This window comes from Pseudophryne corroboree, chromosome 5, assembly GCF_028390025.1.
Source record: "Pseudophryne corroboree isolate aPseCor3 chromosome 5, aPseCor3.hap2, whole genome shotgun sequence".
NCBI lineage: Eukaryota > Metazoa > Chordata > Amphibia > Anura > Myobatrachidae > Pseudophryne > Pseudophryne corroboree.
In genome coordinates this window covers 282,213,371-282,238,052 of record NC_086448.1, presented here as the reverse complement: position 1 = coordinate 282,238,052, position 24,682 = coordinate 282,213,371, and the positions used below count along the sequence as shown (strand labels likewise).

General features: G+C 43.4%; 1 protein-coding gene across 4 annotated transcripts in view; it reads left to right on the top strand.

Annotated features, from left to right (window-relative positions):
• Nucleotides 1-24,682, top strand: part of TMEM108 (transmembrane protein 108) — a 610,736-nt gene that overhangs the window by 37,689 nt on the left and 548,365 nt on the right. For 2 of the 4 annotated variants that reach the window (XM_063924872.1, XM_063924875.1), the window contains exon 2: nt 11,419-11,528. The gene's annotated coding sequence lies outside the window, so the exon portion shown is untranslated. Of the gene's footprint in view, nt 1-2,818; nt 3,254-3,556; nt 3,666-11,418; nt 11,529-24,682 lie in introns of those variants that run through there. The other 2 variants (XM_063924874.1, XM_063924873.1) reach the window with 2 other exon arrangements.

Here is a 24,682-nt window from a genome sequence, read left to right as displayed (position 1 = left end):
CCCTAAAATACACAAGTCCCTCACTTCACCTCCGGGGCGTCCAATAATTTCTGGCATTAATTCTCTCACCTCTAATCTTTCCGCTTATGTTGACAGTTTTCTTCAGCCCCGGGTCTCTCTGTTGAGGTCAGACATCCGAGACACCACCCATTTTCTTCAACAAATACAAGATATACAATGGAAACCAACTTATGCTTTTCTTACTTTGGATGTCCAAAGTTTATATACGAATATTCTACATATTCTGGGTGTACAAACTATTAAGGCAAAATTAGATCAGGATGGTGACATCACAGAGAGACATAGACAGTTTCTATTAGATTCCATTCTATTCATCCTCCAGCACAACTATTTTCTTTTTTCTGACACTTTTTTCCTTCAAGTCATGGGAGCGGCCATGGGAACCAGGTTTGCGTCGGTGTATGCCAACCTCTACATGGGAGCGGTCGAAGACCGTCTCGTGTGGGGGGGCGACTTCGACGCTCACCTGGTTTTCTATGGCCGTTACATAAATGATCTATTTTTTATTTGGGATGGCGATTCACAAACTGCACACAACTTCATCACTTTTCTCAACACCAATCAATTTAATTTAACCTTCACTCACTCCTATCATCCTTCTTGTATTTCCTTCCTGGATGTGACCCTCAATATTACAGATGGCCTCATCCAGACCTCCAACCATATTAAAGAAGTAGGTAGTAACACCTACTTACATTTCAAAAGTGCCCATTACACTCCATGGAAGATCAATATTCCAAAAGGGCAATTCATGCGTATAAGAAGAAATTGTTCATAAGAGGCAGTTTTTCAAAAACAAGCCTCTGATATGTTGGCAGCCTTTGAGAATAGGGGTTACCCTAAGGAACTACTTTGTAGCGCTTTGGAGGAAGTAAGTAGAATGGACAGAAAACAGCTTCACAAAACCAAACCAAATTCTAAACAGAAATCCTTACAGAATGAATTGTCTTTCATTTCTACATTTGATAACTGTTCTAATGAAATTAAACAAATAATTAATAACAACTATAACATACTCAGATATGATATAATTTTGAAGGATATTTTGCCACCAAAACCACGGTTCATCTTTAGGAAGAATCGGTCCCTGGGTTCTTATTTAGCTCCGAGCTTTATTAAAAAACCTGCCTCTAATATACAAGCATCTTCCAAGATTAATGCTTGGTTTCCAAAACAAACTGGATTTTTTAAATGCGGAAAAACGAAATGCAATACTTGCAAACATGCATTAAATAAAACTATAAAATTAACAAATAGAATTACAGACAAAGAAATTACCATTACCAGCTTTATCACATGTGACACAAGCTGCGTGGTATATGTTTTAGTCTGTGGATGTAACTTACTATATGTAGGTCGAACCACCAGATCCCTAATAACCCGTTTTACTGAACATAGAAGAAATATTTTGAATAAGATAACCAATCATAGCATACCAAGGCACTTTACTAAGTACCATCAGGGGAACCCTGAAACTCTGAGAATCATTGGTCTTGAACATATTCCTCTTACTAAGAGAGTAAGAGAGGAGGAGATAGATTTGCAAAATTATGTAAGCAAGAGATATACTGGACTTTTCAGTTAAATTCTTTACACCCGGAAGGTTTGAATGAAGCTTTAGAACTTAACACCATGCTATAAATTATATTCTGGGTATCTGGGTTTTTATTAGATTATAATTAGAAAAAAACTCTTTTCATAGCTATAAGTGTTTTTGGTAATTCAGCAAATATATCAAAAATCAAATCACAGTGTATTCTTTTGTATGTAGCAGGAATAATGGAATAATGTCGCTGTTTAGTTTTCCAGCTGGTTACCAATGCACTATATAACTTAAGTTTTTTTTTTCTTCCCTTTATTTTCAATATTGTTGTCTATGTGCATCTTTGATTATTGAAACATCTACAGAAGAGTTTGCACCTAAAATGACCTTTATAAGGTGCTTTGTATACAAAGATACAGGTTGCTTAGCAACCGCATGAATTCACCTAGATTAAAATATCAGATGATCTGATAGGCAACTACTAACATGTGACCAACATCACGTGATCGGGATTCCGGTCATGTGTTCCGACGTCACATGCTCACTAGTTCCTTCCTAAGGTGCTTGTTTACATAGATCCGGGTTACCTAGCAACTGTATGAATTTACCCAGATTCTAACACCAGACAACCCTATTGGGAGCTACTAACATGTGACCAATGTCACGTGATCGGGAATCCGGTCATGTGTCCTGACGTCACATGTCCACTAGTTCCGATCGTAGTAACTTTTGAATTATTTAAGCTTTTATTTTCTGATGACAAGATCGTGTGTCCGTGACTTTATTCATATGACCCATTGGGACCCTTACTATAGGCCCGCTTTTAATAGGTCATTTTTGTTTTATAGATACGAGTTGCTTAGCAACCATATTAATCTTCCTGGATTAAAACACCAGGCAGTCTGATTGGTGACCATTAACATGTGACTAACGTCACGTGATCGGGATCCCGGTCATGTGGTCTGACGTCACATGTGCATTAGCCCCGACCAGAGTAATTCCTGGATTATGTAAGTCTTTTTACTGATAGGATCATGTGATCTGACTCTAATCACATGACCAATTGTGTTCTGTGTTATTGGACCTTCCTTCACATGTGATCGAACTTAAGATCACATGACTAAAATCACTGTTAGAACTAGAAATAAAAACATTGGTTATTCTCGTCTCCAGTTTCATTTTAATTTTAATTTTATATATAACGAAATAGCTCTTTAGTGTAAATATAAATGGATCCATTATAGTGCTACTTGATTTTTATATGTAGGAAAAAGCTTATTGTGCTAATTATGAATCAGCTGTCTCCACTCATGACATCATTTCCCCTATAAAAAGGGCATCAGTCTCCACATTACACCACCTTTGATAAAGCTGCCTGGTGCAGCGAAACGTGTCAGTAGAGACCTTAGGTGGACCAATTGTGACCAGCACCATCACCATCCAAATGTTTACAGTCAGGACTCTTTGTGGATTTACCCCCTTCTGTGGACCAGGACTCCAGTGCCGGCAGTGCAACTGCCTACAACCTTTCCTTTGGAGATCTCATTTATTGGAACACAGAATTACTTGCCAAAATCAGGACTTCATCATTGGTTCCTGTTGCTCACTGTGAACCAGGACTCCATTATCTGTTGCCGTTGCCATACGAATCAGTATCTACAGGAGTCTTTCAATTGGAACACAGCTTTGGTAAACATATCCATTTGGATGATTCATCCTCACTTGGTCCTAATTCGTGACTGTATATACGTTATTACTATTGGTGCAAGAATTAAAAGGGTCATTAAGTACACCAAGGTCACACTAGTGAGACATACACGTTTATGAAGTTTTATATATATTTTAGCGTTGAATTGTTTTTAATAGTGTAATTGACTTTTTATAATATTAAACAATTATATTGTGAAACTATACTGTGTCAATTAGCGCTGTATAAATTTATTTTTTCCTTACCTTGGTTTCTAAGGGTTTGACTATCCCTTATCTATACAGCTGCTGGATCAAGCCACTCGTCACAGCGCCTGATTATATATACTTGTTATATATATTTCCTGCAAACGCTTGGATCCGCCTGTGTTGGACTCACCACGCCTGGTAGATGGTGAGTATCCACCCCGGAACGCCTCCCGCCTGTCCGTCTTCTTGCGATCATCGCTGCGATCACTTTTCTCGCTGGCGGCGTTGCGGCCCAGCGACTATCGTTGCTGGGCAATAACACACATGCGCAATGCGTCCGACGCGCATGTGCATTTCTGACCTGTTCGCACCACATCGAAGAACTGCTGCGTGCGTACAGGTCAGAAGACCCCCAAAGTCTGTGGGATTATAAAGAGTATAGGTAATATATACTGGGCGCTAGATTTGTACTGTCAATTTAAATATTTAGTTGCAGCTCACACAAGGAGGATCTGGGAGTCCTCCTGAACAAAGGGACCTGTCCCTAAACACCAATTTTAAACGTATGAGCGCACATATATTCAGAGGTGGTTAATTAGGCTGCTGGTTTGGTAAATAAAATATCTTTATTAAAAAAGAACAACAGACTAAATAAACATTTACAGATTAAAAAACATCATACTGGAAATCGCAGAATAAATTATATCATACTTGAAATCACTGAATGAAGTTATATGGATACCCCCGCTCTAGCCAATTGGACTTATGTGATTATTTTAGAGCATGCATGCTTATATGATTAGCTGGTTAGTTGGACCAGTATTCAGTCCTCAAATACAGTCCTGATTATTAGTAGCTGTTAATCCCTCCAGGGATTTTTTGTGACGATGTTAGTAATTAGTTGGTTAAACAAAAATGAAATAGAGATTGTCCCTGGGTATATGATAACGACACAGTCCTTTTGAATAAAGAAACTTTCCTCAGATGATGTTAATGTGCCAATTTACACTATTTAGTGTGATGTTGGAAGATTACATAACCAATTGGTGACCCGTCGTGGCACTCATAAGGGCAATGCTTACCCTCCACTCTGCGGCGGTACTGGTGTCCACGGCTGGGCTAAGGCACTCTGAGGCTGAGAAGTTTCTTGTCCAGCCGAAGCGGTAACACGCTGCACGCGTGTAGTGTATCTGGGAGCGATTGGCCGCGCGTCGCGGCTTCCGGGTTGCACAGAGCTTCCGGCTTGCGATGCGCTCCACCTGCGTTCCACTTGACGTCGTTAGGTCACCTGACGCGTTTCTCCGCCTTTTGTGGGTGGCGGTTTCTTCAGAGGTTACCAAACCAGCAGCCTAATTAACCACCTCTGAATATATGTGCGCTCATACGTTTAAAATTGGATTATAAAGAGCACTGACTCCCCTAAATAAAACACCAAAAACTCCTAGCATGAGAGTTCATTTCCACACAAGGAGCCCCGAGACTCGATCATATGGAATAAATCCGATTTTCCGGCAGACAGGATGTCGGCTGTCAGTATACAGAATCCCGACAGCAAGGCAGCAGGTCACCATGCGGGCTCGCAGTGCTCTCCGCGCTTCGGGTTATATTCCCACCACAGGTTATATTCCCACTCGTTTGGCGGTGTGGACCCACCAACCTAGTGGGAATACCCGGAGGTGGGTGGGATTCCGGGCTTTGATATTTCACTGTCGGAATTCCAGCGTCAGTCTCCTGAACGCCAGAATCCCGACAGCTGGTATTTTAACTGCATCCCGTTCAAATGTCTTTTACATAACTACAGTACAGCCATCACCATGGCAGGGATACTGCAATCTTCTGATACTAACCAAGGCCTGGGATGAGACCCAACAGCGGGAGAATTACTCCTACAAGCCTAGTCCTCAGGATTTTGCCAAAGAGCTTGAGTTAATAATTTAACAAGGATATTGGATGATAACCAATATCTTTTCTCTACAAGCTTTGGGAATCAGTACAGCCTCTGCCCTAGCGGCCCTATCAAATATGGCTCATTGTAAAATGTCATTAAATACACTAGGAGATCCTTTATAGTCTGTGTAGTTTTCTCCGTCATTAAGTTTTGCTTGTTGAGAATTTGTGATTTTATGAAGTGTGTTAGGTATTGTTCTATTTTAGCATTTCATTTGGCCTGATGTTGGAAGTGAATCTCCAAATGTACCCTTATGAGGGAACTACTGTAAGTAAAATGACTGTAGTCTATTGGGTGTGCTTATGCTTCTAGACTTAATATAATGAACTACAGCTTATGATATGCTTTTGGAATACATAAAGTGTGTGCAAACTCTAATCTTGCCATGCAGAGATACTTAAATGTCCATATTTAATGTAGAAATGTGTAATGCAACTCTAAGTACAGATGGATTTATTTAACTTGAGCCTGTGCATATTTGCACAAAGCCAAGTTTGAAAACTACATGAAATTCCAAATCACCACTTACATGTGCATCCTTTGATTATATCTTCAGAAATGTGAAATTGTCCAAAAAGCATTTAGCCTGCACATGCTCATCTCCTCTTTCATCCTCTCAGACTACATCAGACAAAGCACAACTTTCAAGATAACAACTGGGCTTCATCAATCATCTTGACAGGTTTCTTCCTGTAATGTTTCTAGGTAGATGGCAAAACTGTGCTGTACTCATGTAGAAGTAACATGCAGGCATGTGAGGTAACAATTGCTATGATAACTTAAGCTGGGTATACACTGAGATTATATCGCTCCGAATCGTAACAATATATCAGTCGGATCGTCTAGTGTGTACTGGCGATTTGCGTACTCTTGCAGTCACATGCAATTTCGTCCGGTCACCATGCTGTACCAGGCAATGTAATGAAGAACGAAATGAGGGGTTGTTCCATCCTTCATTACATCATTGTGATGTGTACAGCATACCTCCCAACTGTCCCGATTTTCGCGGGACTGTCCCGCTGTCCCACCCGCGGGCCACAGTGTCCCGCGGTGGTGGTGGTGGGGGGTGGGGGGGGCAGTTGGGAGGCTCATGCATTCGCTGCCCTGCTTAGCAGAGCAGCAGTGAATAGACGCTGTGCGCATGAGCACAGCGTCTATTCACTGGAGTCAGAGGGAGCGGGGGCATGCCAGCGGCTCACAGAGCGCTGGGCATGCCCCCTCAGTGACGAAAGCGGTCGCGGGTCCTTCACGAAGCCACACCCCTTTTCTTAGGCCACCACCCCTTTTCGACGCATGTGTGTCCCTCTATCAACATATGAAAAGTTGGGAGGTATGGTACAGCATTAACGACATGTTGGCCCGTCGGCCGCCATATTGTCCAGTACATATCATCTCAGTGTGTATCCAGCTTTAGTCACTGATTTCCAGGCTCATATTTTTTTATAACAGGCCACAAAAATAGCTAAATAGTTGTTTGAGCAATTTTTAGATGATTATATTCCTCCAAAGGCTACTTTACTGTGGACTGACTATGCTATACTTGTTTTCCCTCCAGAAAGATTTTAAAAGGATATAATGATTTGTAGGAGGATAGTTATGAAAAATTGTGCATGTTTAAAAAGTTTGCAGCTTTAAGAGCATAAATGCATGCAGGGCTACCATCAGAAACTGTGGGGCCCAGGACTGGCTAAATAAATAGATATGGCCTCCTGACCCAAAATTGCAGGGATCTTGGGTGATCCATCTGCTAGCCAAAGGCATAGTGAGAAGCTGCAGCAACCCAAGCACAAGACAAACTTTGTTCCTGACCCTTCTACTCTGAATCCCAGTTCCTATGTTTTCGTGCATAGTTGAGTCGCTTGGCCGTGTTTTAACTCAGCTAAGCACAAAAACATAGGAACTGGGGTGCAGATAAATGGCAGCAGGCGCTCCGGACTGATGAGTACAAATTTTAAATATATGGCTGTAACAGAAGGCAGTTTGTTTGCCGAAGGGCTAGGGAGTGGTACAATAATGAGTGTCTGCAGGCAGCAGTAAGCATGGTGGAGGTTCCTCGCAAGTTTGGGGATGCATTTCAGCAAATGGAGTTGGGGACTTGGTTAGGATTAATGGTGTCCTCAATGCTGAAAATACAGGCAGTTACTTATACATAATGCAATATCAAGGAAGCGTCTGATTGGCTCCAAATTAATTCTGTAGCAGGACAATGACGCCAAACATACAGCCAATGTAATCAAGAACTGTATTCAGTATAAAGAAGAACAAGTAGTCTTGGAAGGGATGATATGCCCCCCCCCCCCCCGAACCCTGATCTCAACATCATCGAGTCTATATATATAATAATACTAGGTGATTCATCGCGCCCTACGGGCGCTCTTCACACCATCGTAAGGGGCAACGCCCCCTTAACCCTTGCACGCCCTTTGTATTATATGGAGTATTACCTCCAATCATAATTGTGTGAGTGGTTAAATATTGCACGGACAAAGGGCCTGCAACGGCGTGAACAGCGCACGCAGGGCCTGATGAATCACCTAGTAGGTGCTGTGGTTGGGGGAGTGGCGGATGAGGGGGAGACGCATATGGGGGAGGGGGTCTGGGGGTGCCGTGGGTGGGGGAGGGGTGGTTGCGGGGGTGCCGTGGGTGGGGGAGGGGTAGGTGTGGTGGTGCAGTGGGTGGGGGACGGGCAGGTGCGGGTGTGCTGCGGGTGGGGGTCCGGAGCCACCACGGATGCTAGAAGGGGTTGTGGGGGTGCCGCCGATGGGGCCCAGAAGTACTCCGAGTGGGGGAGGGGTGGGTAATGCTTCGCCTGCTTCTCCTGGAAGCAGCTAAGCTGCTGTCCTCCCTTTGGCAGTGGCTCTCCCGGAGACTCTCACAGCAGCAGCATCCAGTCACTATTGTTAGTGCTGCTGTCCCAACGCGCCGCATTACATGGAAGAAGATGCACTCAATAAACTACAGCTTCCAGCAGGCCTTAGCGCCGGAATGCTTTGGTGTTAAGGGCTCTGGGAGGTGTAGTTTATTTAGTATGTCTACTTCCCAGTAAGTCTGCGCGTTGGGACACCGGCGCTAGCAATGGTGACTGGCTGACAGAACTGACTGACTGGCTGAATCAATGTAAAAGGTGAGAGTGTTGTGCAGTGACACTGCACACCCACTGCACAGCACTGTCACCTTTTACATTGATTCAGCGTCCAGACATTACCCTTCGCGATATCACCCACTCTATCCGTTACATTAGCCATCTCGGTGCTTCCAGGCCGGCAGCCCAGGTGCTGTGTTGCGGAGTCAGGGCCTCTGGGGATCTGAGCGGCTGTGGCGGGGAGACACTTCTGTGACATCACACGTAGAGGAGGCTCCAGGCTCAGAGAGTATGCGGCGCAGGGAGGGCTATGAAAGCCTTCCGCTGCGCCGCTTTCATACACATCTATGCTGGTGTCCACAGCAGCTTTTGTTCCACCTGCGCCACGGCTAGGGAGTGGGGATTGTTGATACCGGAGGGGGCAGGCGGACTGGCAGCAGGACATAGGGGGTCATTCCGACCCATTCGCACACTGCTCTTTTTCGTAGCGGTGCAAACGGGTCGGTTCTGCGCATGCGCGGCGGCCACAATGCGCAGGTGCGTTGTTGCCCAGCGACGGCCGTCACTGGGCAACGACAAGAAGAATGAAGAAAGCGATCGCTGCCGCGATCGCAAGAAGATTGACAGGAGGAAAACGTTCCGGGACGTCAACTGACCATTTTCTGGGAGTGGTGCGGCGAACGCAGGTGTGTCTAGGCGTTTGCAGGGCGGGTGTCTGACATCAATTCCGGGACCTGACAGTCTGAAGACATCACAGCGGGTAAGTAACTCCAGAACTACTCAGAAACTGCACAAAATGTTTTTGCATAGCTCGGCTGCACAAGGGTTCGCAGCCTTGCTATACAGAAAACCCCTCCCCCATAGGCGGCATCTAGTTGATCGCATGGGCAGCAAAAAGTTGCTACGTGTGATCACCTCGGAATGACCCCCATAGGACGCTGCAGTAAAAGGATTTTTTGTTTTCCCTATCTGCAGCGCAGAGACTTGCTGCAGATGCAGTGGCATACCCTCCAGCTGTACCTTTTTCGCAGGTACAGTACCTTTTTTTTATGGTCTGTACCAATTTTTAGCTCTCCAAACTTCCATTGAAAGTATAGGAAAAGGGGCGTGGCCACGACTTTGCACCTGTGGCCGCACCCCCCTTTTCGAATTTGAAGCAATTTTTATGTGTAAATTGTTGGAGGGTATGGTGCTGCAGATGCAGTGGGCCTATTTCGCGGTGTGGACCTGAAGCTGCAGCTCCATCAACCCCATTGTTAATCCTGCTCTGTGAACACACAGCAGCCAAAGGGCAGAACCTCCCATTGGATGTAACCTGTGTGGGAGGATGTTTCTCACCCAATCAGCTGTGGGCTGGGTGTGATAGACCTGCTGCTAACCCAATGAGAGCTCCTAGCCCCGCCCAGCATTATCCACACAGTCACAGAGTGACAGTCTGGGCAATTACAATATATATCATTGTTTTTACTATTTTTTTTTCTTCTAACAAGCCCTACACCTGCTCCTATTCACACTCACTAAGCCCTCACCCAATCCTCTCCTATTTACATATCTTACCTCCCCTACTGCCCACTTTGCTCCACAAATGAATGCTACCTCTCTTCCTAGCTGATTACTTTATCCCACTCCTGTCTCCAAAATGGTGTCCATGCTTCTTTCTTCTTCTAGAACTCTTTCCCTCTAATTCTTAGACTGTTCACCTCTCAAAAACCTCAAACAAGCTCTTCCAGCTGTCATCAAAAATCCCTGCCCCGTTCACACTGTCTCTCCCTTCTTTGTCACCCCTGTCTGTCTGTCTCCCCTTTAGACTGTAAGCTCTTATGAGCAGGGCCCTTTTCCTCATATACTTTGTTTTCCTGGCCTTACTTATATTATCATCTTCTCCCCACTGCCTACAATGGCACCTAACCCTTGGGTTCTGCTGCCCTGCTGATGCAGCACTGTTTATAAACCTTGTCCATGTCCTGCAATTTCCTTTACTGCATACTTACCTACTCTCCCGGAAGCTGCGGGAGGCTCCCATTTTTTGGGGTAGCCCCCCACACCCCTGGAAGAGTGGGCAGGTCTCCCGCATCCTGCTCGCACCCTAGTGATGCGGGCAGGATGGAAAGATAACCTCCCGCGGTTAATTCGCGGGTCCGTCGGGTGGAGAAGGGGTTAAAATGAAGCAAATCGCGTGATTTTAGCCCCGCCCCCTTCCAGCGGACCCGCGATTCGCGGCATTTCCCGATGCGGGGGCGGGGCTTAGTGATGTCACAGTCCGGCCCCGCCCCCCGAAGAAACCTGCAGTGTCTCCTCTCCAGGCTTCTCCCGGAGAGGAGAAATACAAAGTAGGTAAGTATGCTTTACTGTAAGTCTCTTTTATCATGTTTTGTCCATACTGTTTCTGCTAATGTACTTTGAAAGGCGCTGCAGACCCCTATGTTGCCATATAAATAAAGGGTAGTATTAATATTATTATTATTATTATTATTATTATTATTGTTGTTATTATTGTTGTTATTATTATTAATAATAATGATGATGATGATGATGATGATGATGATAATAATAATAATGCATTTTTGTATTCTTGTTAATGAGTATTGTAAAATTATAGTGTGTACAAAATGTGGTCTTCTCAGTTTATCTGACTATTATTCTCCTTGTTCTAAATATGGAAGTTGCTTGGGAACCTCTGATGTAGACATCATTAATCACTGTCTCCCAGTGCAGATCGTTTAATTAAAACAAGGCAAAGAGTAAAGTAGACTGCCTGAAATCTTTGCTAAATTGAATATGTTACTCTATCTGCCTTTATAACTCAGGAGTGAAGTATAGGTATGAAGATTATTGAAGTAATGATCTGAAGGTCCAGTAATGTACCGTTGATTTGTGTGACTTTGTCTTCAATATATCCGCCTAACTTGTATCTTTTATTTCCTCTAGATTCCACCAGTTTGTGAGATGAAGAAAGTAGGATCCTCTACTAAAAGCTGAAATCAATGGATTATGCCAATGCAGCTGAGCTGGAAACCTTCTATACTTCCCACTCACAGGTAAAATCAATATTCAATGAATGGCTGTGCCTATACATACAGTAGTAATCTAATTTTCATTAATTCATCTAAATAGTTTTTTTTGCTCCACCCTCATGAAAAAGTTGGGGAGGTTATAACCAAAAACTACTTAACCCCTCCACCACTGGGATCCTTTGGTATTATGAACGTACGGCTGCTGCTGTTGGCATTCTGACTGTCGGGATCCTGACCTCTGGGATTCCGATACCATTCACTTAAATGATACATTGTTACTCTATTAGAGGATCAGTTATCTGATAGATAATGAACATGGGTAATTGATTCAATTCTATAAAAACTACACCAAAATTCACTTTCCTGCCATCAATCAAAATTAGAGGTTGGGTTATCAGATCTACTGTTTTCTTGTGTGAAAATAATAGCATAATGCAAATTAGAATTTTAATTAAAAAAAATTAAAAAAAAGTAACCAACACTGTCATCATTGTCATCCCGGGGGTATTAACTTAAAAACAGAAGCTGACTTTTTTTAAATTTATTTTACAATAGACTGTATCTGGCCTTTACCAGACCTAATGCAGTTCTCATTGAATTTAAGACACTGGTGTGTATGAGGACCCCCTACCTTATGTAGAGTGCATTAATGATAGATAGATAGATAGATAGATAGATAGATAGATAGATAGATAGATAGATAGATAGATAGATAGATAGATAGATAGACAGATAGGACAAGGTGTGTTATTATAAATATGTGACATTATACTGCATTCCTGTACTATGCTGTATATGTTACAGAGCAGAATCTGGTAGATTATACTGAATGCACTAGTATTTACTATATATATATTTATAAAGGAGCATGTTGTCTGCTGGATATGTCATCTCTAATAATTTGGCCAAGCCTCTGTGGTGGCTGGTCACAGCCCCAATGGTGGCTGGCCACACCCATTAAGCATGGACCCCGACCAATTCCCTCGGTACACTAATCTGACACTGCTCCTGAGTGCCAAAATGAGAAGATATGGTGATTTTCGTGCCCTCAATATTCTCAGACTTTTTACAATAGTGTCTAATGTGTTGATTGCATTGGGCGGGGGTAATGACACCATCAGATCTCCCCAGTGCAATGTGTCAACATGACCCATTACCTCCCATGTTCCTGATGGCAACAAGTAAATGGGGAGGTACTTTATACTAAATCTCTAGGAGATCCTGTAGTGTGACGTTTGACGTTTATTCTGTGACACTTTTGTCACATGTGTCCTTATCACTGAAGAGGTTAAACAGATTTTACTTAAAAGTATTTCCTTCTGAATGCCTTCCTGTAACTTTTAGTAGCTATTTTGCATTTGCTTTCTATCTTTTTCTGAGTATTTATGCAGGAGTACATTTATGTATGTTGCTCTGGATTGTGGGGCTAATTCAGGTTGGATCACAAATCGGGATCCAACCGGAATTATTAGAATCACCCCACTGGCGCATGCGCCCGCACTTTCTGTAGGGGGGGGGGGGGGGGAGGGGCAGAAAATGTGATCGCCTCTGCCTGTCAATCATCCTCAGTTTCTGCTGACAAGCAGAAATTGCAATGCATTCGCAATTTCTGCTTGATGAATGGGGGGAGGCGCCGGTCAGTATGCTGGGCGACCTTGCCCAGCGATGGGCGACCCCCAGCATGCGAGCAAAAGGATTGCAAATTCTGTTAATTAGCAGAATTCGCAATCCTTACTGAATTAGGCCCTATGAGGACACCAAGCTGTTGTCTGGCTACAAATGTTTCCAAAGTTGATAGCACAGCACAGCTGTGTCATATCCCAAGGAAAATCATTTATTATATATATTTTTAGATATATATATATATATATATATATATACAGGTTGAGTATCCCATATCCAAATATTCCGAAATACGGAATATTCCGAAATACGGACTTTTCTGAGTGAGAGTGAGAGAGTGAAACCTTTGTTTTTTGATGGCTCAATGTACACTAACATTGTATAATAGACAAAGTTATTAAAAATATTGTATTAAATGACCTTCAGGCTGTGTGTATAAGGTGTATATGAAAAATAAATGAATTGTGTGAATGTACACACACTTTGTTTAATGCACAAAGTTATAAATAATATTGGCTAAAATTGCCTTCAGGCTGTGTGTATAAGGTGTATATGAAACATAAATACATTCTGTGATTAGATTTAGGTCCCATCACTATGATATCTCATTATGGTATGCAATTATTCCAAAATACGGAAAAATCCCATATCCAAAATACCTCTGGTCCCAAGCATTTTGGATAAGGGATACTCAACCTGTATATATATATATATATATATATATATATATATATGTGTGTGTGTGTGTATGTATATATATATATATATATCTATATCACTCTTCCTCATTATAGCCAGAACATATTTTCAGGAATCGTGCAAGCCAAAAAAATCACATTTGTAAAACAACCCCTTTAATTAAAAATGATTAACTTCTGATATGTGAAAATAAATATAATATATGCAAATACATTTGTGAGCTTGTAGACACAATATTTTTTTCATGAGCGTTCATGAGTCTTTTGGGAGAACATTGAACATTGTAAAGCGGACCATCTGGGAGCCATAAATGCTTAATGCAGACATCACAGATAGAGAGATTAATATTTTACTTTCATGTTTAGGAAATTACAATTTTTTTTAATGTAGTGTCCTTGTGAAACACAGAGACAATATTTGATATATGTTAAATCTGACTTAAGATATAAGTTTATGTTTTGATATCAAATAGTTTATCTTTAAGCGTCCTTTATGATGAAGACACATTAATGGTTAAAAAGCAAAAAATAAACCGTTACAGTTCTCGGTGCTTTCTACTGTGATACATCCGTGTTACTGTTCAGGCGAATTCTATCTAGCGCAGCTGGTGATTACTCTATTTTTCACAAGAAAAATAATTTATATTAGCTGTGATCCTTAGTATAAAGAGCTGGTCACAGTGTCGACACTAGAATGTTGACATGGCTCACCATGTCGACAGGTGGCAAGTCAATATCTGCAGAATGACAACATGTTCACAATATCAACATCTAAAATTTTGCTATGTGAAATGTCGACATTCTCAGAATGCCGGTGTTTAGGATTAAGAGAAGCCGGGAGGGTAAAGGTTAGGCTGCAGGGGGAGGTTAGGCTGTGTGTGTGTAGGGGAGCTTAGGGGTACGCACTAGGGGGAGGGTAAGGGTTAGTGGGAAGTATTCGGGTTAGTGATACTGGAAATACTCACCAGAACCACTGCTCATCAGAGGTATTCATTGAAAGAGCTGCACGCGTGCTCACCGGGACTTGGAAGATGCCACTGGAGACTCTGCTGTTGCCAGCAACAGGTGAGTGACCACTGGGTCACCAGGGATATTAGGTTGACATTCTGTCGTGTTGGCATGTTATCTGTGTAGACATGATCACTGCTGGGATGCTAAGCATGCTGACTTGATACAAGTTGGCATGAGAACTGTCTACATACTGTACCATACTACACCCCTTAGTATAATATTTTCATTGAGTACTGTATTAACTGACCTCAGTCACCCATTATGATTAGACCAAAAATAGGATGTCTCTATAAATGAAACTGAAGAATATAAATTCTTAAGGGATTCTACTATTAAAAATAAAAATAATCTATATTTAACTCTAAACCAGATGTTTAGGAGGGCCATTGTGATATACAGCCGGTGTGCTGGCTCCCCTGTCACTGTAATAGAAGTGCTCCAAACAGATGAACACCCTGTTATACACTCTGCGCCTGTGCCCTGTTGTCATACACTCTGCGCCTGTGCCCTGCTGTTGTACACTCTGCACCTGTGCCTTGTTGCCATACACTCTGCGCCTGTGCCCTGTTGTAGTACACCTTGCACCTGTGCCTTGTTGTAGTACACCTTGCGCCTGTGCCCTGTTGTAGTACACCTTGCGCCTGTGCCCTGTTGTAGTACACCTTGCGCCTGTGCCCTGTTGTAGTACACCTTGCACCTGTGCCTTGTTGTAGTACACCTTGCGCCTGTGCCCTGTTGTAGTACACCTTGCACCTGTGCCCTGTTGTAGTACACCTTGCGCCTGTGCCCTGTTGTAGTACACCTTGCGCCTGTGCCCTGTTGTAGTACACCTTGCACATGTGCCCTGTTGTAGTATACCTTGCACCTGTGCCCTGTTGTAGTACACCTTGCACCTGTGCCCTGTTGTAGTACACCTTGCGCCTGTGCCCTGTTGTAGTACACCTTGCGCCTGTGCCCTGTTGTAGTACACCTTGCGCCTGTGCCCTGTTGTAGTACACCTTGCACCTGTGCCCTGTTGTAGTATACCTTGCACCTGTGCCCTGTTGTAGTACACCTCGCACCTGTGCCCTGTTGTAGTACACCTTGCACCTGTGCCCTGTAGTAGTACACCTTGCACCTGTGCCCTGTTGTAGTACACCTTGCGCCTGTGCCCTGTTGTAGTACACCTTGCGCCTGTGCCCTGTTGTAGTACACCTTGCGCCTGTGCCCTGTTATAGTACACCTTGCACCTGTGCCCTGTTGTAGTACACCTCGCACCTGTGCCTTGTTGTAGTACACCTTGCACCTGTGCCCTGTTGTAGTACACCTTGCACCTGTGCCCTGTTGTAGTACACCTCGCACCTGTGCCCTGTTGTAGTACACCTTGCACCTGTGCCCTGTTGTAGTACACCTCGCACCTGTGCCCTGTTGTAGTACACCTTGCACCTGTGCCCTGTTGTAGTACACCTTGCGCCTGTGCCCTGTTGTAGTACACCTCGCACCTGTGCCCTGTTGTAGTACACCTTGCACCTGTGCCCTGTTGTAGTACACCTTGCACCTGTGCCCTGTTGTAGTACACCTTGCGCCTGTGCCCTGCTGTCGTACACTCTGTGCCTGTGCCCTGTTGTCATACACTTTGCGCCTGTGCCCTGCTGTTGTACACTCTGCGCCTGTGCCCTACTGTCATACACTCTGCGCCTGTGCCCTGCTGTCATACACTCTGTGTACGACAGAGTGTGAAGGCCCCATTTGGTGTTTCTATCATGAGTGCAATGTGTGCGGTGCCCTAATGTGTGGGGGCCCTGGGACGACCGCTCCTCCCTTAATCCAGCCCTGCATGTAAATGATTGCCGCTTTTAAAAAACCCGAACGAGTTTGCCTGGAATCTGGGAGCTCCGGCCGTCTCGCACCGCATTACAGCCAGCCCTATATATCTGGTAATAATATTTGTACATTTTAATGACAGTGTTGCCCATTCTGTAGTATTAATTTTAGGGTTTTTGAAACTGTAAGAATACTTTAAGTTCAGAACACCAATGCATTTACTGTTCCATGCGATGGTCCCTAGTGAAGGAAAATGTTATAAGCAATAAAATAGCTGGGGATAGAAAATTCACCCATTCCAATTAGAATTTGCTGTGGCATGCGTGGCTGTAGTTCTTGCTGTCTGTGGCTGATTACTGGCGGCTTGGCTGCGCATTGTTTTGTGAAAGGCCTTACTGTGGAACGAGTCTATGGTGATTGTCTTCCTGTCTATTATTAATGAATTTAATGTGTTGCTTTTGCTGTTTATAGTAATGAATAATGAATGTGCTCTAATATGCTTTTGTTTTTAAAATCTTTTATTCAATTATTAAACGGTGTTGTCAATTTAATCAAGCATGCAGTAAGCCTTTATTGAGCCATCAATGTGTAGAAGCAGAAATGCCTGGAGTGAATGGAGATTTGTTAAAAAGGGGCTAGGAAGGTTAGTGCATACTAGAAGAGATGTAATACTCTTATTAGAGCTGCCACATCATGTACAGTAGTTTAAGGGACAGAACACAGCTGCTGCACTTGCCCAATGGTAGCAACCTCTTCCACCCAGTTTGCTGTGTGTGGGGATCTGTGTCCTCAATCAGTACACTGGTCCAGAGTGGCTACCAGGAAGAAGAGACAGGAGCCTTACCATGAGGTGGGAGAATGTGTGCTTAGAAATTGCAGTACTGGTTCTATTATGTTTGTGTATTTATTTATTTATTTATTTATTTGTGGTATGTTTAACCTTTTCCTGACCACTTGTTTATATTATTTAAATATGTTTGATACAGCTTATACTATAGACCATCTATAGTGTTAAATATTAATACTGCATTCCATACAGTATTCATTGTTTAAAAAGACCAATGTTTACATTAATGTCCAGGGTTGTTACTAGGTTCTTTTGCTGCTCCCCCAGACTCCCGCACTTGCTACGATGTTCCGTAGAGTGGAAGATTGTGGACTGCATTTGGAAGCCACCTCTACAAATCCTACATTTGCCACTGACGACTAGCATTGCTAACACCTTTGCCATAGCCATTCCTAACACCTTTGCAGCCATTGACTTCTCCCCAGAGTTGGTGCTTCAAAACACAAGTATAAGCGGGTCACTACAGGCATTGTAGCCTATCAGTTCTCAGTGCAGGGCGCATGGTGTGTGCTCCCTTGTACCCATATTACTGTGTGACAATGCACCCTTTACCTATTATAGATACACCATTGCCTACATCATGTCCACCCTTCTCACTTCAGGTCACTCTGCCCCCATCTTGTCTCTGACGTACCATCTCTATTAGATTGTAAGTTCTCACTAGATGGGACCTCTTTCCTTTCTCTGTGAGTGTTCCCACCTTGTCCACCTGTGTGCACTGCATTAAGCCACTTGCATTTTCTGTATGGCACTTGTTTGTTATACACCTTTCCTATTAACTCTTATATACAGTATTATGGTTAATGTCTTGCTATTCATGTATTTGTAATTATTGAATGTCTTGTATTTGTTGGTAATTTAGATCAGTGCGTAATATGCTATACTTCCCCACTCTGTGGCACTGCCACATATTGTGATGTCATATACATAATTGGTGAGAATGATGATAAGAACCATACTAATATTAAAGCACTGGATACCAGTGGTGTTATACTGTATAGGCATACAATCTATTTTTTTTCCACACTGCCAATGCCTGGAACTTATTATTTTAACTTAGCTTTCTGTTAAGTAGTATTCCCAAGTCCCTTTACATTTCAGATAGCACTAGTTGTATTTCAGTTAATGGGTAATTAGCACAATTAGCTCCTAACTAGTAGTCATAGCTGCAGACTTTACAGCTGCTCCCTCCTGGATCGGGGGAAAGCAGAGGTGTGCAGGGTTGTGAGCAGGATGCAGGAGACTTGTCCACTTTTCCGGGGGCCCAGCAGTACCACCCAATCTCCGGGAGCCTCCCGGCCATTCTGGGAGAGTAGGCAAGTACAGTATGCTAGTAGTATAACTATATTTTTCTTTGCATTAAATTGCATCTAACCTTTCACAGCCCAGTTAGCCATTTTTTTATAGCTCTTTGGGGCAGATTCAATTTCACTTGGTGTTTACAGCGAGGTTAAAGCTCCAGGTTTAACTCCCAGAGCAATGCAATTGCTGTATTAGTCAATTGGCCCATGCGGCAAACCCGCAGGTAACACATGTTCACCCGTAGATTCCACGATAAGTGATGAAATCTATGGGTTACCCCACACGTTAAGTTCCAGGGGGTGCATTTAGCAAAGCTCCTGAGTCTGCAAGGAAACATCCGCATTATGTGCACCTTCTGGACCTTAACTCATGGGGTAGCTATCCTTGATTAATAGCTCAGGGCTTACAATTAGCCATGTAGCAAGTTACTGTCTTGCTCTGTGTTAATATCCTTACATAGCTTAGTGTCATCAGCAGTTATGGACACCTTACATCAAATTAATAAGAACAAGGCCGTATACTGATCCCTGTAGGACAGTGTTTCAGAGACAGTGCTGTTTCTGAACTGTGCCCGTTTTATAATTGTAGGGGTCATGTTGAGTGCATATTGCAGCACAATGTACACATTTTAACATGCGTACAAAGCACTACTTACCTGGGAACATTCAGTCTCATTTTGCCTTCACTATATCACTTTAGCATATCGGAGGCAGATCAGGGAAGAAGGGGGAGAGCGAACATGACAAACTACAATATGGAAAGCAAGAAATATTCTTAGTTTATGTATTTTGTATTTGTACTCTTAGGTTAAAATGGAAGCTGCCCAGTTAAAGGAATAATGCCTTTCAGGTGCTGAAAGGGAAGGGTTGTTCCAAGCTAGAAGGATACACAAAACTTTTCCCCAGCACACCAAGGGGCATCTTGAATAACATTTGAAAAACTGCATGGCAGTAGATAATTCAGAGATTTTAGTTACAAATATTTGCAAAAAACATGGTAAGCCTCCAGGCCAAACATCAACGCTTCTCTGATATTGGAGGAGGTCCAGAGCCGGCCCTAACCAATATGATGCCCTAGGCAAGATTTTGGCTGGTGCCCCCTAGCACCACCGCTGGTTCCGCCTCTGACCTTGCACCTCTTTTCCAGCACCATCACCCCTCACCCATAGCAGTCCTTACTTTGGTGTTTGTACCCCCTATAGTTTACATAGGAACAGTTCGCACATTTGGCGCACAGCCCAAAAACATTACTCCTCACAGTAGAGCCCCTTATTCACATTACATCACACTGAATTGCTCCTTATTCACATTACACCACACCCTATTGCTCTTTATTCACATTAGACGACACAGTAGTGCCCTTTCTATACGCAACACCACATTGTAGAGCACCTTATACACATAATGCCAAACATTAGTAATGAATTTATACACAATTCCACAAAGTAATGCCCCTTACACATATGAGACACATTAATGTCCTTATAAACATAATGCGCCTTACACATTATGATAACCTTTATTAATGCCCTTTTACACATAGTGTCCCTTACACATATGCCGCACATTATTAATGCTCTTATACACATAATGACACACATAGTGCCCCCTACACATTTGCGGCACATTATTAGTGTCCCTATACACATAATGACACACATACAGTAGTACTCTGTTACACATATGCCGCACATTATTAATACCCTTATACACATAATGACACACACAGTGCCCCTTTACACATATGATGCACATTATTAATGCATTTTTACATGACACATATAATGCTCCATACACATATTCCGAACACTACTGCACAACCAACCCACTTACATGCACACAGCACTCACACTGCCACTAACACTGTGACCTCTGCCTCTGCTTGGATACAGATGTGTCCTCATAAATCTTGCCTCAATGCTAATGTCGGGCACCTTTTTTTTATGAAAACGCATCTTATTTGCATTGCTATGTGGCTAGGATGCACAAGCAGCTTCTGCTGATTAAACTGATATGCAGCATGCCTATATACTGTGTGAGACTGTGGCTGTATCTGCATATGAAATGCTACATACAGAATATAGGCATGCCGCATATCATTTTAATCAGCAGAAGCTTCTGATGCCCCTAAGCATACCAAATGCCCTAGGCAATTGCCTAGTTTGCCTATGCCTATGGCCGGCTCTGTGGAGGTCCCTACACTGTACGATAACAGTACCCACTCTAGGCCATATCATTGTCTACTTTAGGCTACATGATAATAGCACATGCAAACATATATCTAAATTGAGAACCAGCTTACCAGAAGTCACCACCCAGCTTCCCCTGATGGCACAATAGGAATCAGCATGCTCTTCACATTCAGGTCCCATCTATGACTGTCTAAATTGAAGGTAAAATGGAAGCTCCTCAACAGGGGCATATCTGGAGAGGAAGAGGCCTGTGTGCAGGCTTCGTCTGGGCCCCCCTCCCTCTCTAGCCACCAGCACTGTAGCTCTGGGCACCAGTGGCGGATCTAGACTTAACTTTTAGGGGGGGCGGTTTAAGAATTATGACTCCTCCCCCTAATCATAGCCCCTCCCACTTAGTAATGCCCTTCCCGTTCGCTTCTAAAATTTCCTATTGTTGCCATTACTAATAAAATGTTGCCAGTTAGTGGAGAGAACCCTGCGCACTGGTGATACAGACTGGCGAATCGCCATTCCTTCCATCAGGGGTGGTAGAGGCTAAGACAGTAGGGCAATTTAAACATGCATGGGATAGACATAAGGATATTCTTACAAAGAAATAAGGATCAGATAAGGTTAGAAATAAAAATAATGTAAAAAAAAAAAAAGGGGTAGACTAGATGGGCCAAGTGGTTCTTATCTGCCGACAAATTCTGTTTCTACAGCACACAGAATGATCCGAAATTCACATTATAGCACACTGTATGAGCTGAAATTCACATTGTAGCACACAGTATGATCCGAAATTCACATTATAGCACACTGAATGAGCCGAAATTCACATTGTAGCACACTGAATGAGCCGAAATTCACATTATAGCACACTGTATGAGCTGAAATTCACATTATAGCACACTGAATGAGCTGAAATTCACATTATAGCACACTGAATGAGCCGAAATTCACATTATAGCACGCAGAATGAGCCGAAATTCACATTATAGCACGCAGAATGAGCCAAAATTCACATTATAGCACGCAGAATGAGCCAAAATTCACGTTATAGCATGCAGAATGAGCCGAAATTCACATCATAGCACAATGTATGAGCCGAAATTCACATTACAGCACGCAGACTGAGCCGAAATTCACATTACAGTACACTGAATGAGCCAAATGCAGGGACATATACACTTTAGTTAGGAGAAGAGGGGGGAGAAATGGCACACAGGCACTTTAGCTAGGAGCGGAGGGGGGAGACATGGAACACAGAGGGCACACACACACACACACACACACTTACTTTAGCTTGGAGGGGAGGAGACATGGCATACACTGACAGTGACACCTACTCATATTTTGTCCGCAGCAGGGTGTGATGCGCTATTATGCAAATTTCTACACTGGCTCCCCATGTCCTTTAGAATACAATTAACATTATTTCCCTTCACCTACAAGGCCCTCAATAACAACTGCTCTTCATACCGTTATACCCTTATCTCAAAATAAGATCGATCTCTGACATGTGTTGTGCCTTGATGTCTATAACCACCTCAGCAGCATGAGGAGTCGGATGGAGGCCGGGTCCCGCCGCGGTATTGGGAACGGGGTGGAGAGCGGTGCGGCGCGGCGGGGGACGGGGAGAGAGAGAGAGCGTCCTGACGCGCGTACAGGGAGGAGGGGGCGTGGTCAGAACAGAGGCCGCTGTATGCGCGTCAGGACGCTCTCTCTCTCCCCTTCCCCCGCCGCGCTGCACCGCTCTCCACCCCGTTCCCACCACCACGGCGGGACCCGGCCCTAATCGCCCCCCGCTAAATCCGCCACTGCTGGGCACTAGGGGACCCTATCGCTGTCCCAGAGTCTAGGGCACACATGCAGCTCTCTGGGAAATTGGCAGGGTGGCACATGCACAAAACACTGGTAAAATGGCCGCTGCATAATTTTCCCTGTGATTTCTGCAGCACTGATGCTTCATCGCAGGCCTATGGGGGGTAAGTATTAAAAGTAATAGGTGAAGGGTGTGCAGTGTGGGCTCCCCTTGACCAAGGGGGCCTGCGTGCACCGCACACACTGCACCCATTATAAATATGCCAGTGCTGCTCAGTCAAATTAGTAATGCCTCTCAGGTGCTGAAAGATAAGGGTTGGTACGAACTAGAAGGATACACAAAACAGATTTTCCTCAGCACACCAAGAGGCATTAGCAATAAAATTAGAAAAACTACATGGTAGTAGATAATTCAGAGATCTTAGTTACATATATTTGAAAAGATATGAGCCCTCATTCCGAGTTGATCACTCGCTAGCTGCTTTTAGCAGCAGTGCACACGCTAGGCCGCCGCCCTCTGGGAGTCTATCTTAGCTTAGCAGAATAGCGAACGAAAGGATAGCAGAAGTGCTAAAAAAAAAATTTCATGCAGTTTCAGAGTGGCTCAGAACCTACTCCTAGATTGCGATCACTGCAGTCTGTTTAGTTCCTGGTTTGACGTCACAAACACGCCCTGCGTTCGGCCAGCCGCTCCCCCGTTTCTCCAGCCGCTCCTGCGTTTTCGGCTGACACGCCTGCGTTTTTTAGCACACTCCCAGAAAACGCTCAGTTACCACCCAGAAACACCCACTTCCTGTCAATCACACACCGATCAGCAGAGCGACTGAAAAGCGTAGCTCGGACCTGTGTAAAATTGCTTAGTTTTGTGTGAAAGTACTTGGCGCATACGCCCTGCAGCCCATACGCATGCACAGAACAGCCGGCTTTTAGCCTGATCACTATGCTGCGGAAAACGGCAGCGAGCGATCAACTCAGAATGACCCCCATGGTAAGTCTCCAGGCCAAACGGCAAAGGCTTCTCTGTAAGGAAATTTGTTGGTGCTCAACCCCTGGCATAAGTTAGAATTGATGAGAATGAAAAGATGTACACAGTGTGCTACCCATGAAGAACTGGTCACGTCTTGTGATTTTGCCAGTCCATCATAGGCAATTGCCTGAAAGGTACATTTGTTATGAAAAGTGCAGAAGTTAACATATGTTTTTGTAGTTATTTTGTGAATGAGGTGATTAGTTAGGGGAGACTAGAAGTGTTAACACCTTTAAATAATTTCACCTGCTGCTGTTTTAGTGCAACGAACTGTGGCAATATACTAACTGCAAGTGAGGTTTCTCATTTTCTCGCCATTGGCTGTAGCATTTAATATAAGTATCACACAAGTCACCCTGTTCAGTATAAATATACAGGTGCAGCAAAGTTTACTTGTAATTTACAGTGTGATTGAGGCACTGACCGCCATAAGCTAAATCTCTACATGGTCTAAATAAACTGTGTTCCATCTGTATATTATATATTGAGTGATTTATTCTTGAATTCTGTTATTACGTATTGACTAATGAATTCTGGAGTGCACCAATAAAGTAATTTGAATGAACCGTAAAAAAATAACGTAGGATATAATTTAATATCAAAGGATTCTAAAAACGTGCCTTAATCATGCACAAACATTTGTTACTAAATTTAGGCCCAAAATCTTGACTGTTCTGGAATTTGAACCACACTCTTCATGTTAAATCAACCATAGGAGGATATTTAGCTTAACAGGGATTTTGGAGCAAATGGGGTTAGTTTGGTTATTGAATTGTATTGTACACCATTTTAAGTCAAAATGAAAGTTTCATATTTTCTGGAGACAAACTTAAATGTTCATTATTGATTGGTGTCTGCAGAATTTTTTAAGTT